Source organism: Hyaena hyaena, unplaced genomic scaffold (assembly GCF_003009895.1).
Source record: "Hyaena hyaena isolate Hyena2069 unplaced genomic scaffold, ASM300989v1 scaffold_605, whole genome shotgun sequence".
Lineage (NCBI taxonomy): Eukaryota > Metazoa > Chordata > Mammalia > Carnivora > Hyaenidae > Hyaena > Hyaena hyaena.
In genome coordinates this window covers 1,180,875-1,195,420 of record NW_024081237.1, presented here as the reverse complement: position 1 = coordinate 1,195,420, position 14,546 = coordinate 1,180,875, and the positions used below count along the sequence as shown (strand labels likewise).

The 14,546-nt window shown below is 40.1% G+C and overlaps 1 long non-coding RNA gene across 1 annotated transcript; it reads right to left on the bottom strand.

Moving 5' to 3' along the window:
- Positions 1 to 2,703: 2,703 nt before the first annotated feature.
- LOC120248720 lies at positions 2,704 to 8,772 on the bottom strand. The gene is made up of 2 exons (XR_005532670.1): positions 8,629 to 8,772; positions 2,704 to 2,990 (listed from the first exon to the last, which is right to left on the bottom strand). It is a non-coding gene; the product is annotated as an uncharacterized LOC120248720 (long non-coding RNA).
- Between the last annotated feature and the right edge of the window lie 5,774 nt (positions 8,773 to 14,546).

The following is a 14,546-nucleotide window of genomic DNA, read 5'->3' as shown; positions in this document are numbered from 1 at the left end:
CTGATTTACACTGAGAACAATTGCTTTTATTATTTCTTAGCTGTGTTCCAGATTTTCATTATGATAATGCTAATTATACATATTATATTAAAATGATCCATTTTTGCTGAATTTTATACTTCTCTTTGTTGTTATCCCATAAGTATCATGCAATTTTACTTTTTTTACAACTTGGTAATTTTTTACTATATAAACATATATGTTTAACCACAACACCAATAATAATAACAATAACAATAATAATAATAATAATGTCTTGATCCAACAGTATGTCCTTATTTGGTCTTAAGAAAGCGTGGCCCCACTTAGATTCACAAATATATACTTTCCCATAATTTAATAACTCTTTGTCTCAGGAAACATGAAAAGAAATCCCAGGCCAGTAATTATAATGGCAATTCTAATGAACATTTATAGAATATCTACTGTGTATTATACATTGAACTAAGCATTTTACACACAGTAGCTTAGGTAGTGTGGCATAAATGGATACAGTCTCTGGAAAAAGATAGAACTAGTTTTGCATTGGGTTCTGTCCCTTATTAACTATATAATTAAGGGCAGGTGACATCATCTCTGTGTCAACAGTAAAAGAGGAAATGGCTATCAAGGTTGATTATATGAATATACATATAGCACATAGCATGAGATCAAGTATCCAGCAAGCATCCTGAGGATGAGAGATTCTATTCCTTACAAAAATCTTAATTCACACAGCTCACATTTACTGAGTGCTTATTAAATGCTAGGTTTGTCACATGGTGTTAAATTTACTAACTCATTAATCTTCATAAAAACCTATGTGGTGAGCACTGCTGTCATCCCCATCTTATAGATGTTAAGACTGAGACTCAGAGAGACTAGCCTGCTCAAGATCACAATTTGTGGCAAGACCATGTGGCTAAGGCACAGGTTCAAAATTCAAACTCTGTCTCTGTTTCCAAAATTTACTTACGCTCAGGATTCTTTGAAAACTACAGAATGGTCCACATGCACTATCATTTCAGCATGGTGATTCCATACATTTATTTGGTATTCATCTTGTGATTGAGCCAACCCACTGTATTAGTCAGGGATCCACAGTGAAATGTAGAATGTATATATACAGAGAACAAGGCATCTCATAATAACTGGCTTATGCAGTTACGGAGGCTGACAAGTCCAAAATCTGCAGTGAACCAGAAGGGTAGAAACCCAGGAAGAGTCAACGTTACAGTTCAAGTCTGAGGGCCATTTGCTGATTGAATTCCTCTTGCTCATGGGAAGTCAGACTTTTTATTCGATCAAGCCTTCAACTGAGTGGGGATGAGGCCCATCTGTTTTATGGAGGGTAATCTTATCTTTGCAAAGTCTACTGATTTAAATGTTAATCACATCCAAAGGCAATAAAGAAAAAGAAAAAAAAAAACTTCCTAGAAACATTAAAATAATGTTTGACCGTATATCTGGCACCATGGCCCAACCAAGTTGAATAATAAAATTACCATCCCACTCACTAACAAAACAGAAGTGAAAACAAATACCAATCACAGATTAAAAATAGGAAAAATAAGTTATTTTAGAAGAAAAAATAGAAATGGTGAAATGGATGGTGAATACATGTCCTAATTGCTTTCTCCTGTCACCGCATTGAACACTGAAGAAAAAAGAAAAAAGAATATATTGAACAGAAAAAATAACAGCATAGAAAATCATAATTCAGTGCACACATAAACCCATTTATAACCTTAACAGATATGGTGCTTTTTGTTTAAAAAAAGAAAAAGCAGTGGCAGGTGTGGATGAGAGGCAGCGGAGGGTCTCATCTCTCTGGTTGTTATGGAATCAGAGGGGCTGCCAGGGCAAGGGCAGTATCTGGGCCCAGCTGAGATCAGGAAAGGGACAAGGTCTACCTGTGGTTGGCACCACAGGTGGTCCAGGCACGCAGAATGCAGCCTCCAGGGTTTGTAGCCAGCGCCACTGGCAAATTCAAGGCCCAGTATAACCATTGCACAAATTCTCTAATAGTCTCCATGGAAATTTACTATCAGTCACCAAGCACTCAAAGAGATACTATTGACTTCAAGTATTAATGCATGGCCTTTACAGTCATTTACTTTGGCCAGATTGGTTAGGGATTGTTCAATCAACAACATGAACAGCAGAACCCAGGTAATGGGAAAAGGAGGACACAAAGTGCTTAAAAAAAACTGTAAGGGTTTAAATTCCTTTGAGTAACAGGGGACAAAACTTTTTCCCCCCTGGGAGCATGTTAAAGATAGAAGCCCTTTTTGAAAAAAATCTCCTATAATCAAGATACATGTTAGGATGTGTGCATTCAGAAGAGATTCTGTGAGGGCTGCTATTTGCAGCTGTATACTCAGGAGCTGAATGAACTATTGGATGTATTCATCACTGAGGAGCAAAAAGACAACAAAAAATCTTACTCACCTCTCTGTAGGATAACAAAGGCTACAGAGAGTTGAAAAAATTAGCTCAACTTTAATACAACGGAGCAATCTATAGGATCATGGCATTGAACCTACCTGAATGTTCCTGAAGCTTCAGGAACATTTCACTTTGGACTTGCCCAGACAATCACAATTCCTCTCAGGTAACCTACACAAGATTAAAACATTCTAGACATTTCAATATTTTGGCATCCAAACCATAGCATCTATATTCTTTCCCCAAATTGGATACAAAAAAGAGAATAAGCAGAAGCACTTGGCATATTTAACTTTATTTAATCTTTCCAGCATTACGTGACATACGGGTTACCACTTCCTTATTATATAGATACATAAGTCACTTTTCTAGATGGTCTACCTAAAGTGTCTTAGGTCATATCACAAGCAAATTGAAGAAGTGGCAGTCACATTCAGAAGTATTCTTCAATAGAAGGATGGATGAATGGATGGATGGATGCGTAGTTGGGTTGATTGGTTCTCAAATTAAGTTATTTAATTTGGGTCCCCATTTCCTGGAAAGTGACATTTTCTTGACTCTACCTGAGAAGGGAAAAAATGTTAAAGGTATGTTCAAAACAAATCTTGGAAGTCCATATAATCTTTAGAAATGTATTGACTGTCAAATTTATAGCCAGACTGCCCAGCTTTATGAAGGAGAGATGGTGACACTATAGATATTAGAATGAAACTATTTATTTCTGTGAGTTGCAAGTGACCATATAACTCACACGTAATCCTGAAGTCTGTATATTCTAGGAGATTCATGCTGTATTGTATCATGGGGAATGGCTCATAATTCACGTGCTGGGCTTCCTTTGGTGTGCCCAGCCTGAACATTTAGGCATAAAATTCCTTTTCTCTTTCAGAAATGGAAATGCAACTGTGATTTTCTGGCAGCAGATTTATGTCTTGGAATAACTGTTTTAAGAAATGTGTGGATACATGGCTCTGTTTGACAAATGGCACTAGTGACAGGCAGGCACTGATGTTGCTCTACCACGTCCACCATGTCCTTTGTTTCCCCCAGAGGCCAACAGCCACCCAGTAACACATCAGAGCCCCAAAACTACACCAAAAATAACATATGTTGACGCATCTTAAAATGCAAAATTAAATGCTTAACGAAAATGACTACAGGACATAGAGTAGCCAAAAGATAAAATAAAAATCCTTCTAAAGTCTACTACCGAAATGAATTGTTTTCAGTAAGATGATAAATTATCTTAGGAGCTCCATAAACCCTGTTCTAGCACACTGTCAACGAGTTAGCTCAGTTCAAGGCCTTCTCCACCTGGTTGGAATGTTCAGGGACAACCATGGGAGCTTGCTCACCACCCCCAGGCACAGGGCTCTGGGTGAATGGACAGATGTTCTGTTGGAATGAAGCAGGGAGTCCACATGGGACAGTCAAACCGGGACTGAGCATGATCCCTGACCCTGCTGGGTGCTGCTTCTGCTTGGCCATGAGCTAAGGCAAATTGGGGGAAGATCTCTATAACATCCTTCACATATTTTAATGGCACTCCATCCTATAAATATGTCATAAATTATTTTAATCATATATTTTATTCATTTTACCTACTTTTTTAAAATGCCACATGCATTTCCATTTGAAAATCTTCTGTGAAATGAATTGGGATGTTTCAAATATATATTAATCCTAGTGTCAGCTAAAATGACCAGCCTCTTAGGATCTAAAAAATGATTGTCCTGGGGTGCATGGGTGGCTCAGTTGGTTAAGCATCCAAAATTCTTAGTTTCCACTCAAGTCATGATCTCACAGTTTGTGACTTTGAGCCCTGCATCAGGGTCCATGCTGGCAGTGCAGAGCTTGCTTGGGATTCTTTGTCTCTTTCTCTCTCTTCTCTTTCCCTGCTCTCTCTCTCTCAAAATAAATAAACATTTAAAAAACTAGTTTAAAAATAAATAAATTAAATAAATAAATAAATAAACAAAAATAAAAATTTAAAAAAAAAAAAGATTGGCCTCTAACTCTTTATTACATGGCATGTGGAAAGTCCAGCGCCCCTCACCCTCAAATGGAAGTCTGCAAATTCTTAGGGTGTCTAACTACTCAAGTTCATACAACTCTGTGTTTACACTCCTCCTGAAGGCTTTTGCGTGTGTCTTCTTGCCATGGTGAATGTGCTTTCCTTGTTCTATATTAAAGATTCTAGGTAAGGACTGCAAATCTGATTCTGGATTTTAGTAACTATGAAGCCACTCAAATGACTTTCGGAAGACCTTTGCATATAGAGCCAGCTCTCCTGAGGATTTGGGGAGATAGGGATTCAAAAGCTAGAGTCACAATGGACATTGGGTGGTGGGCCTGCCTCTTCCTTGATAGCCCAGCAGAGATCCCTGGATGTCCACAATCAAGGAACCGCCATAGCTATGCCATCTGGTGCTGTGCTCCATTCCCCTATGCTCTTCCTGGTTCCTCCAGCCACCTGTCCTAGGGGAATCTAACAATATTTCAAATCCTGTCCATTTTCTTACACATAACAATTTTATCCCCCTTGTTCTGCAGGCTCATTATATTCTACTCTAAAACTAAGCATGCACATGTAGATCGTCAACCATCTACTCATTTTCTAAACGAAGGTATGTCCTTCCAAGAGGAACTCTGATATCATTTATTAAGATGACTTATCATCGTAAATGTTTGCTTACATGTATTGTCCTAATGGTAAACTGAGAGAAGTAATAGATATTCATATCAGGAAACCACATACATCACTTCCTTAATCCCCAGGACCATCTTTCAGGCCCATACCATCATTTTCCTGCTGTCTAATTGCCAATATTCATCTTGTTTTTCTTCGTTCTTTGAAGCTGTCTCCACCTGTGTTATCTGTATGAATTCTTTTTCCATCTGGGTCTTGCTAGATAATGGAATAAGGTCATAAAGACTTTAACATTCCTCACTGGACCATTTTCACTTTTATATGATTATTTCTAATCATGTGAGTAGGCATGTAGACTTTATAATCATAGGAGAGAGAGAACGATGGTTCAAAAATTCACCATGTCCTCTCTTTCATGTCTTTCTCTCTGATGTCCCTGACTTCCTTCTGAGATGGGCAGTGACACCTGTTTGGATTCTTATTTTCCTCTTCTTTCTCTCAGAGTAGAGTTCATTTTACCTGTCTCCTTCATTTCTAAACTTTAGAGCCTCCTTCAAAAGTGTCCTCTTTCTAGAACATGGACCCCAGACAACTGGGCCAGAGCAATAGCTATCCCTCATCTTGAAGAATGTAGGGTTTGGAGATGAGAAGGAAATAGATTAAAATCATGGGGAAAAACATGGCATTTAGCAAAGTGTTTAACCACACTTAATTATCTTTTTTTAATATGTAAAATGAGGCTAGTCTTATGGCATAGTAATATATAAATTAAGGATTCTGCAATATTTTGACACAGTCTTTTTTTCATAAATCCTTTGTTTTAAAGTTTATTTATTTGAGAGAGAGAGAGAGAAGAGATAGAACCACCTGGGAGGGACAGAGAGAGAGAGGGATAGAGAGAATCCCAAGTATACTCCATGCTGTCAGCACAGAGCCTAATGTGGGACTCAAACTCATGAACCATGAGATCATGACCTGAACCGAAACCAAGAGTCAGACACTTGCCTGACTGAACCACCCAGGCACCCGACATGTAGATATTCCTCAAGAAACCATGAGAGACTCTTGAATGCTGAGAACAAACTGAGGACTGATGGGGGTGGGGGGGATGGGAAGAGGGGTGATGGACATGGAGGAGAGCACTTGTGGGGATGAGCACTGGATGTTATATGGAAACCAACTTGACAATAAACTATTTAAAAAAAAAAGAATCTTGGCACTACAGAAAAAGGAATGCCTGGCTTCCCTACAGCTTTGCTTTTAATTCTGTGATCTTAAGCAAATCACATAAGTTTCTTTAAGTCTTGGCCTCCTTCTCTGTCAAATAAGGATAAGAAAACCACTGTGGGCATTCATGGATATGTATAGATGTCAGGTGAAGTGTTCAATCCTTAAATATTCAGGTGAAATTTGCTTGAATCCCATGTCAGATGCTACGATACATCCCTGCACATGTGATTCAGACTTTCTGTGATTTCCACAAGATGCAGTGAGGTAAGGCAGACCAATACTTTCCTTCATTCCTAAAACTGTTAAATTTAATGATTTCTTCCAACCCATGATCTTATGTTGACATGTTGAAACATTCCACCCAGTAAAACCCAGTCCTGTTCCTTTGAGCCCCCCCAACAAATTCTAACTCAGCAAGGTATATTCTGATTTTATTGAGTTTTGTAGCAGGCCAGAAGGATTGCCCAGAACTGTCTACTGTCTGTTAAAGGCATTTAGCCTCATATTTTCAATACCATCCCCACCACTGCCTGTAGCCTCTGAAAGCTTATTTTTTCCTTTCTTTAATATGCTCCAGGATACAGTGGACCACCTTGTCTTAGGGTTGCACCTCAGAGACTTAGTGAAAATTCCACATTTCCTTCCCTTTTCTCTGCTCCCTTGTCTCCTCCAAGGAAGGAGATAGTGATATCTGTGTCCCCATTATTATGCCATCTCCCTGCAGGTCAGAAGCAACCACCATCACTTTGGGTTTGAAATATCCTGTCCTTCCTAGTTCTTCCTTTTTCACATGTAAAGCATCTTACACTGAGTTAGATCCTAAATGAGTTTGGAAGAGGGGTGGAAGGGGGAAGATGGGACACTCTGGATGGAGGGTATGGTCAGGGCAGAAAGAAAATCAATAACATTGGCGGGGGGAGCATAGAATTGATGTGACAGAAAATAGGTTCCCAAGCCAGGAGATCCTGTTACTAAACACTCCTGATATCTAATACCAAAATGTTCTTAATTCCGTGTATGAAAGCATAGCTCTTAACTCTCTAAGCCTGAATAATGGCCCCATGCTCTTCTTACTGATATAGAACCCTCCCTCCACCTCCCTCCACACACCCCAGCACCTGTGAGTTGGGAGAAGATCTCTCCTTCCTAGGTGGGAGCACAGATGCAGAAAGGCAATGATTTCAGAGGGTTTATTTTAGAAACAGAAAACAGCCTCCTAATGACACGCTGGCTGGAGGGGGGTTGCATCTCATTGGTTATGCTGGCAGATCACCCTCCGCTGATCTGTTTTGTCATTTTGTTGTCTGTTGAGGAGACAACAAAATGTTGGTGAGCAGCTGGTGGCAGAATTATGTTTTATGTACAAAATGTGGAAGAAAATTCTGGCCCAGCGCTATAATTGCCTGATTGGATGGGGGCGAGAGAATGAGCTATGCATTTATCTGAATTAAATGTGCTTTCTCGCTTCAAGGTTCAGCATGCTCAACTAGGATGAGAATTAGTGCGCAATACCCTTTGAGCATTTCAGATAGGATTTTGTAAAAAAAAAATATATATATATATATATGGCTCAGAAATTTCTGGAAAGTCAGAGTCAGCGAGGAGTCCAACAAGACTAGAGTGATATGGTATATTGGTATCTGCAAGGATTTGGGGTTCCTCACAGAAATGCCTCAAGACAGTTAACATGCTAGTAGAGGAGCAGGAACAGAGGACTGGGGAGAAAACCCAGCAACAGGACTTGGGGGGGGGGGGTGCGTAGGGATACAGTTAGGCAGGCAAAACCCAGTACATTAGACACCAGGTCCTGAGTCCTTTTATAAAACACAGTATCTAACAGCTATGGCACACTAATTTCTTGGAGCAATTAGACAACTATCTAGTACATCATATTATTTTACTTCAACTCCTAAGTCATTTGCTTCTTTTTTTAAAATTTTTTAAATGTTTATTTATTTTTGAGAAACAGAGGATGAGCAGGGGAGGGGCAGAGAAAGAGAGAGACACGGAGTCTGAAACAGGCTCCAGGCTCTGGGCTGTCAGCACAGAGCCTGATGCGTGGGGCTCGAACCCACGAACCATGAGATCATCATCTAAGCTGAAGTTGGACGCTCAACCGACTGAGCCACCCAGGCGCCCCCTAAGTCATGTGCTTCTTAAGGGTTATAAGTGCTTGCTCTCTAAAATATTCATAACGATCGCACTTCTGTGTTAATTACATAATTTGATAAAATGCTACCTAAACTAGTATACATGAATTTAAAAAGGAAGCTGTTTTTTCTTTGTAAATTCAGTTGAAAAACTTATTAAAGATGACTCACCAAAAACATTTGGAGCGAACGTGGTGTGAGGAAGCTGACCTGAAGGCTGCAGGGAAATCACAAACACCAAACTCCACACTCAGATTTGCAAGTATGCGCAAGATATCACTCCTTGTGAAAGAAACGTGAATTAGAAGTTGGAAAGGACTCATTATGAGTCTGTTTTTTTCAAGACAGAATAAACGAAATGCTAATCACAATGCTCATGTTCAAAGAAAAGATCATGATATTAAATGAAAAAATTGGCAAAGACATGTGTAATTAAAATGCTTACAGCATGCGTATATGCATGTGTGTGTCATTTTTTTTTACTTCCCTCCTTAGCCATATTTTTTATTAGTTTGTCAATCTCAGGTCTGGACTAGAAGGGATCAGATGTCTTTAGCTTTGCTGGGAGTATGTATGAAGTCATTCTGGATGGATTAGGGGATGTCAGAAGGACCAAAGAGGGATCACATGGCGTAGGAGGGTGGATGGAGGTGAGGAACATGTGGATAGTCTGTAGAAGGGAGGGCTGTCACCAGGAAGCAGGATCAAAGTCTCTCGAGGGTAGATCTGGGGCTTGGACTTTAGCCCACGTGAGTTGGAAGACTGGTTACAGAAAACCATGGCTTAGCCCTAAGGATCTGGGGAGATGGGCTGGATAATGGCAGCAAGGCTCAGGGACAGAACAAACTAAGTAGCTCTATACATACAGAAATACTGTGGACCTCACAGGTCAGCAGAGCTGCCACACCACACCCCTCTCTCTGATCCTCAGTTCCCTCATCTGTAAACTGTGGACCGTCGTAACTCTGTCATAGGGTAATAGGAAGGATTAAACGTATGACACATTCACACCACCTAACACATGAAGTATCATTAGCTGGACAACAAGGTTCTTATTTCCTTTCTTCCATCCATTCATTCCCAAATATTTACTGAATATCTCCTCTGTGCCAAGAGCTCTTCTAGCTATAAAGGAGACCACAGTCAGAAACAGAGGTGGAATCCAATTCACATGAAACTTACTTTCCGATGAAAGAACAGACACTAAAATAGGACTATAATATAATTACAAGGACATGCACTTTGAAATGAAGTGGAGGAGGGAAGTGAAAGACTCACGATGGTGTAAGGAAAGGTAAGAGTGGGAGATGGTATTCATCTACATACTCTCTGCTCTTGTTCTGGGAGGAAAATGGCAATGTGGCCATGAAGCTATTGTGTAATTATTGATGATTTCTCAGCTGCCTGCAGCACAAAACAGAGTGAGTCATGGCCAGCAAACTTCAGAGAGCTCTTAATTTTTAATTTTTAATGAAAACAACTTTACTGTTTTTGCTCTAAGTATTATATATGAAGAAAACTCAAAACAGTGCAGCAAATTATGAAAAAGTAAAAAAATAAAGAAAAACTAAAAATTTCCATAAATGTCAACATTCAGATATAGCGATTGTTAACATGTTTTAGTCTGTGTTTCTGTTTGTTTTAGTGAACTTGCTGCTTAAAGAAAAGCCTTAATGCATATCAATTCCCTTGTTAACAGGAGAAATGTTGGCACTCAACCAAAACTCTTAAATGCATGTAAATATATACACTGCATAAAATACATACACATAATACATCCATCACAAACATACATACAAATACAGATACAAATGTGTGTATGTGTATGTAAGTGTATATGTACAGCACCTGAGAGAGACACATATATATGAATGTGTGCATACATAGATAGAGAGAGGGAGAGGGAGAGAGAGACAGGAGAGGGTGGGATGCTTACGGGTTGTGACTCCGAACAAGACATTTAACCTCCAGGGACTCTCATCGACTTGTTTGGAAAGTGAGTGCGTGGGGCAGAAATGGCAATACTCCCCCACAATGCATTTGCTCCCTGACATCTCTTGGCTCCCTTGCCTTTAGGGAAGGCCTTGCCTATGTGACTGTTTCCACAGTGACACTGTGACAAGCAAGTGCAATTCCCCAGTGCTTCTCCTTCCCTCCTGTGGGGACTGAGGTGGCAGACGGGTATGCATTAAGACAGGAGCCTCCCCTGCCTGGTGCATGCGTAGAACAGAGCCCTTCCCACTCTGATGCCAAAAACCATGAGCAGGGGAAAAAAAACAAAATGAAACAAAATAAACAAAACCAAAAAAAAAAAAAAAACCAAAACTTTGTTAAATGAAGGCACAGAGTGTTTGGGTTGCTACAGGGTAACAAACCTACCAGACCAAAACAGCAGGAGAAAACACACAGCAGCCAGAGGGCTAAACAAGACCATGTGAGGCCAATAATAGAAGCTCAGTCAATACTGGTTGAATCTGAATGACTGGGTCTAATGGAGAGGAAATTAGTCATACTGCAAACACGTTGCAGTGACTTTTTTTTCCCCTTGAGAGGGACAGGCAGAGAGAGTCGGAGACAGAGAATTCCAAGTAGGCTCCACGAGGTCATCACAGAGCCCGACATGGGGCTCGAACTCACAAACCATGAGATCATGACCTGAGCCAAAATCAAGAGTCAGAGGCTTAACCGCCTGAGCCACCAAGATGCCCCCTTTGCAGTGGCTTTTGAGAGGAACGCAGATAAAACACTGGCAAGCGATTTCTGATACCTCCCAGTTGTATATTTTCTCCAGACCTGAGTTCAGTTTTCTCTATGCTGTTCCACTTGGCAAAGAAACCCTCTAAGATCTCTGAGCAACCATCACCCACTAAAAGTTAGTTCTGCATCACTGTTCTCTTCTGCCTCTGAGCCCCACCACCCGGGCCTCCTGGGCTCCTCTCCCAGTCCCCACCATGCACTTCTGGTTGCAAATGCTGGCTCTCCTTGTCATGGGTCTCCCCCTGGAAACACCTCCTGAGTGTGGAAGTCCTTGAACTTCTGATCTAGCGCTGTCCCCAAGCCACACATCATCCACTTTCTGTCACAAACGCCTCTTTCATATTTTTGTAATTCTTGTCAGTGTCAAAACTTAATGTATTCATGTATCTGCTTATTTACTGCCTGAACCCCACCCTCCACTAGTAAGTTCCATGAGAACATAGACTTTGCTGTCTTGGAACAATGCCTGGAACATTGTGTTCGGTATTATCTGTTGAATAAATGCATGGGCACTTACTATGCACTAGATTCTGTGCTAGACGCCCTAGTAACTACATACTAGAATCAAATAAAGTAGGAAGAGATGAGTACTAATTAAAGGCAATGGAAATTTTCTATAGCACTACCAATGGATGGAGCATTTAATTCTTACTAAATTAGAGGCAGCAGGGAACTTTTCCTAGAGGTGAGATTATTTAATCTCAGCTGTGGAGAATGAATAAGATTCTGAATGGTGAGCTGTCAAGACAGTGGGAGGAGGGGTAAAATAGACTTCCCGCCAGCTGAAGGGTGGTATCGAGACTGAAGCAGGGACAATTCAGGGCCGACTTCAGCAACAATGAGGTGGCCTCTGCTGACTGGTTGTAAGGAGAGAAAACTGCCCATGGAAGATAGCGCTCAATGGCGAGGAGACCTTGAAGGTTCTATTGGGTGGACCTGCCTGTTCAACATGGAAGGTCATTCAATATTTATAAGCGAGTATATAGTTTCCCAGAGTTATTGTACCAAAGTGCCACAAACCAGGTGGGTGTCTTAAAACAACAGAAATGTGTTGTTGCACAGTTTCAGAGGCTGGAAGTCTGACATGAAGGGGTCAGTAGGGCTCTGCTCCCTCTGAAAGTGGAGAGGAATCCTTCTTTGCCTCTTCCTAGCTCCTGGTGGTGCACTGACAATCACTGGTGTTCTTTTGTTTCTAGATGCAATCTAGAACCCTTCAATCTTCCATCTTCACATGGCCTTTTCTGGTGCCTTTGTCTCTTTGCATAGCATTGTATTATTATGTTTTTAATAAGGAAATAAACCACACTTGGTTTGGGGCCCACTGTCCACAGTATGACTTCCTGTTGGCTATTTTCATCTGCGGTTACTCCAGTCCAAACAAAGTCACATTCTGAAGTATTGGGGGCTAGACTTCAGCATGCATTTTTTTAAGTTTATTTATTTATTTTGAGAGAGACAGAGACAGTATAAGTAGGGGAGGGGCAGAGAGAGAGGGAGAGAGAGAATCTGAAGCAGACTCCTGGCTGCCAATGCAAATCTTGATGCAGGGCTTGAACTCATGAAACTGTGAGATCATGACCTGAGCTGAAACCATGAGTCAGATGCTTAATCAACTGAGCCACCCAGCTACCCCCAGCATGTCTTTTGTGAGGGACACAATTTAGTCTATAACACCATGGACTTGTGTTTGAGAAGTCACTCAGTTAATGGTTAATTAATGCTTTCAGCTGGGACATTGTTTTGTCTTTGTTTTTGTTTGTGCCTTCTATTGCTTTGCCCTTGAACTGAAACACTGGCCTTTTCTCAGTCTCAAGACTGCCAGCCCTCAGCCTGGAACTACACTATCATTTCTCCAGATTACCAATTGCAAGTCATCAGATTGTCAATTGTCCACTTCCATAATGACATGAGTCAGTTCTCTAATTATTTATTATACTGTATGTAATATATTATTATAATGGTATTTCAAATTTATACTTATGTAATTTATATTTATACACACTGTATATTTATAATGTTAATATATTATGACATAATAAGTCTAATATATTATAATAACATAATATATTATATAATATTGCATGAGACAATTCTCCAGTTCTTTCTTTATAGAAAAATGACACTTATCAGTTGACCCTTGAACAACACAGTTTTGAGCTACATGGGCCCACTTGCATACAGATTTTTAAAATAAGGACAGCACGGTACTGTAAATGAATTTTCTTTTCCTGATGATTTCTAATACCATTTTTTATCTAGCTTACTTTATTGTAATAATATGTTATGTAATACATTTAGCCTACAAAATATGTATTAATAGACTATGTATGCTATCAGTAAGAGTTCTGGTCAACAGTAGGCTATCAATAGCTAAATTCTGAAGAGTCAAAAGTTGTGCATGAATTTTGACATTGTGTAGGGTTTATACCTCTAACTCCCTCATTGTTCAAGGATCACTATATATGTGTGTATGTTTGTGTGCATATGTGTATGTATGTCTCCTACTGATTCTGTTTTTTTCTCCAGCAAACCCCAATTTACACAGATTTTGGTACAGTGAAGTGGAGTGCTGCTGTGACAAATGTGGAAGTGGCTTTGGATCTGGGTGATGAACAGAGGCTGAAGGAGTTCTGAAGTGCATGCTAGAAAGAGCCTAGATTTCTGCTAAGAGACTGTTGGTAGAAATATGAACGTTAAAAGCCCTTCTAGTAAGGTCTCAGATGGAACAGCTTATTGGAAAATGAAAAAAAAGCCCATCCCTATTACGTGGCAAAACCTTGGCTGAATTGTGCTCTAGCATTTTGTGGAAGGTAGAACCTGTCAGCCATGCAATTGGGAATTTAGCAAAGGACACTTGTAAGCAAAGTGTTGAAGGATTGGTGAGGTTCCTTTTGATTATTATAGTAAAATGTTGCAGGATTTCTTACCTCAATAACCAGGGTTCATTGTCTCTCCACTTTAAAGAATGAAGAGGTGGATACGAAACGAGCAACAGGTGAAACTTTATTAGAGTATAAGATGAGAAAGGAAGAATAGTATGAAAGCTCTCTTCACAGAGAGGAGGTGTTCAAGAGTGAATGCCTGCTGACAATGGGAAAGGGTCCTTGTTTTATAAGGTTTTGGTCAGCCCTCCCTTAACATTCCCCTTGTTCCTTCTCAGGTCCTACCCTCATTGGCTTGATAGCTCTTTGTGCTGGGTTGTCCTGTCCTGATTGGCTTGTTTCCATTGTATGAGAGGTGGTCTATGGCTGTATTGTTTCCTGTGAGTCTTATGTTTTACTTATTTTTAGTTAGGTCTTTAATCAAATTCTTGAGGGAAACCTGAGGGGGAG